The following is a 3,770-nucleotide window of genomic DNA, read 5'->3' as shown; positions in this document are numbered from 1 at the left end:
CATTGTAAGTGTGTTGGATCTAATTTTATGTCTACACATAGGCCCGTCACGATAACACATTTTTCTGGGCGATTAATTGTGTCAGAAATTATTGCAATAAACAATAATATTGTTTGAAATTTAACAGTAATTAGTAATTATTGTCAAATTTAAGAAGTGTTGGTTAATTTTTGTGTGTAGTACCAATTTTTGACCACTGGATGGCAGTATAAGACTGAACCGAAGGATGGATAGTGAGGGAGCGAGCAGCGTGTCTCTTTAAGAAAAATGGGAGAGAGGCCCCTTGACGTATGGGCTGACATGGTGATACGGTGACTGCTCAGTGTGGTTTGAATTCTTTAGCATAGCATTTTTCACACAAAACTTTTAATTAAAAATCAGTAAACAAGTTCTCAGCTTCTTTTTGCAGAGAAAAACAACTTTTTACACGAAGGCACGGGTTTCAACCGTGAATTTTGGAGCTTTGACAAGACAGTTTTTTTTCCCGAAGTTGGTCTGTTAGCTTAGCTCGTAACTTAGCTTTTTTTAACGATCCAAAAACATGATTTTGGATCGTTAAAACCGAGTTTAAAGAGAAAGGGAGGGAGGGGTCAGTGAAGAGCACCGTAGTTGAGCCTTTTGTCATCCAGTGTCTTCAGTAGAAAGAGAGAGACACGAAGAAACGATAAAACCGATAAATGAAAATGAGGTTGATAATTTTCATTTATCATGCGATTAATTGATTTATTGTTTATTGCGACAGGCCTACCTACACAAATGTTAGTTGAGCTTACAAAAAGATATCTGGAATACAATGAGCTTTGTTCAGACATCCTTTATGACTGACATGATTTTATGGTAAGAATTAAATATTTTTATCAGTATGCAGTGCTGGTCTTGTATTATGTGTTGTGGATTTATTTTTGTAACTGTGCTGAAAAAAACAAACCGTAATAATGATTAAAGTAAAAGTGCAAAAGTGTTTTACACATCAGTATGATTTAAAAACAAAGGGCGAAAGAATTTGATGAATGTTTGATATGGCAAAAAAACTCAGTTTTTATACTTTGAGTGTTTTTTGCTCTACAAGTGTTAAACAGACATAATTTTCCACTATCTGGGTGTGTGATTGTACTAGTTGAAGTGTTTTGGAGAAAATCGTATCTTTGTTTTCAAAACCGTGCCTTAGCACTTATAAAACCTTGTAAAACTTGACCAAGGTCATTTTTCAGTCATAATTACCAAACGATGACCCGCACCTTATGAATGATACAGTACATCCAGCTAAAATAATATAATTGAAATTCTGAAACACATTAAAGAACTGTTTGAGTGTGCCCTTTTAAATAAATATTTGCACCTTAATAACCACATGTTCTTATTTTTGCTTTTTTTATCAGAACAGTTCAGTGTGGTGATGTGTTGCCTTTTTCAGCCATGAGAAGCTCAGTTTGTTTTAAGTTCACCAAGTGAACCAGTTGAGAGTAATCTACGTTTACATCCAGGGTGTGTGTGTGAAATGTTTTATGTTCATTAAATCTTTAAAATGCAAAAAAAAAAAAAAAAGTTAGGTTCCAACTCAAAGGGTTGGTAAAAGTCTAGCAAGTTGTCAGAACCAGGGAGTTTAGCTATTGACTCATCACTGGAATAAATGAAACTCTTACAGCGTAACATTTAAATATAATACAAAACAACCATAGGCTGAACTTTCTCTCTTCTTAATTTTTCTCCTGATCATAAAAAGGATGTGACCTATTTATGTTACAGAATGAATGATGTTTGAATTTGATGATATGCTGATTGTGACTATACAGAAAGTCATTCTGGATAAAGTAGATTATTCTGATCAGGAAGAATTTAATTTAGAAGAAGGAATCCTTATCCAGTCATAATGTTTAAAAAACAAAACTTATTTCAGAACCTTAAGATATTTTACATTTAGTTTTACTGAGTAATTTTTTTATTTTTTTTTATCTATACTGAAATAACAAGATTTAAGATAATTTTATTATAATTTTAACTCAAAAATAATGTCATTATGTCAAGGAGAAACCTATTATTGATAGATAAAATATTTATTAGAAAGAGTAGTGCAACTTTCCTAAATTTATATATAAAATAATGCATTTATGCTCCAAGAAACATCTGACTATTGTTTTACACTGGTTAACTTTATTCACTGGACTTGGATTTTAAGTTTTATTTTAAATTTGATGTACAATGTGTTTATCTCCTACTTGCTCAAAAGCAATTTCTTTTAACTGCTATGTGTTTTTACTTATCCTAAATAGCTAGGGGAAATTAATAAGGTACACCAAACAAAAGCTTGAGCGTCAAGAAAATGGGGAAAGATACCGACTTTTAGGGGTGGCTAATGCCCTCCATGGTCCCCCCTTGGTGGCACCCCTGATCTATACAACCATAATCTTGGGATTTCTGCTTTGCTGCAGAATAGAAGCTTTTTACAAAAAGTCATAAAATTTGCAGAAAACAAGTTTCCCTTATGTTCTTAAAAAGAAGCTACTACCTCACCTTACATCAGCAAAGCAAAAAATATTATTAAAACTTATCAGCCACCGGTTTGTTGTTACCATCTGGTGAAGATCCAAAAATATTGAGCGTGGACCTTGTTGATCTAAAAATGCAGCTTTTTTTCACAGATGATATCACAATAAACAAACAACGCTTGTTACAATGTTTACAGCTGCATTTGGAAATATATCACATGCCTTTATGTGTTCTTTCTGGCAAATATCTCAATTGAGTGAATTTATCATTTCACTGTATTCATATAAAATGAGAATACAGACTTCCTGGTTATCATTTGAAGGAGGACTCATCAGGTTCTGTGTCAGGACTTTGTGCATTGCTTACTGTTTCTTGAAGACATGACTTCAGACTAGGTTTGTCTGCTGGAGATGGCTTGTGTTTTTTTGGTTTTTGTTTTTGGGTGGGGTGGTGGGGGTGGGGGTCTGACACTTCTTTATGGTCATTTGTCCACTTTCCACATTTTTAAGTGCACACTACAATATCCTGCCATCGTTATTTACAGAAAATGGACAAAAAAAAAATGAGTGAAAAGGCTATCAAAGTAGAGCAATTTTTCAAAAGACTTTCAGAAAGCCTGAGGAGTTCCTGACCAAGAAGAACATTTAAAAAAGTATAAGAAAAGCAGAAAAAGGATTGTAAGCTCAATCAGCCAGTAACAACAAAAAAATCTAGCTGTTTTATTCGCTACATTTCTTTTTCCTTTTAATTATCATTTTGTTTTTAATTGTAAAAAAAAAATAATTTATCACTCATTTGTGAATGTCTATTGTTGTCGTTGTTATCCGTTGTCATAACTCTTTAGTCAATCTTTGTAAAATTCAGGTCTTTCTTGTAAAAGAGTCCTCGTGGCTCAATGGGACTAACCTGTTTAAATAAAGTTTGAATGAAATAAAAGGTTAAAATGTGTAATCTGGACCAGTTTATTTAAGAGAGAAACATTTTGTCCCCCATCCAAAGGACTTCCGCATAGGGCTTTAACAGACTATTCGAGTAATAGACATCGATTCCTAGGACATCTCTCGAGTTTTAAATTTCACGTCGAGTATTCGTAGTGACGTCATTACGTCGCCGTTACGTCATTGTATCACGTGATCCGCACCGGGCGCGGACTACAAAATGGATTTCTCCAAGCAGATGGATGGAGCAGAGCAGGCTCAGTTTTGGCAAACTGGTATAAATGCATCAATAGTATGAAAATATTTCACTAAAGATGAATCTTCCGGTTCAACTACTGTAAGGAA

This window comes from Nematolebias whitei, chromosome 6 (genome assembly GCF_014905685.2).
Source record: "Nematolebias whitei isolate Nwh7 chromosome 6, NemWhi1, whole genome shotgun sequence".
Taxonomy (NCBI): domain Eukaryota; kingdom Metazoa; phylum Chordata; class Actinopteri; order Cyprinodontiformes; family Rivulidae; genus Nematolebias; species Nematolebias whitei.
Note: the sequence above shows the minus strand (reverse complement) of the source record.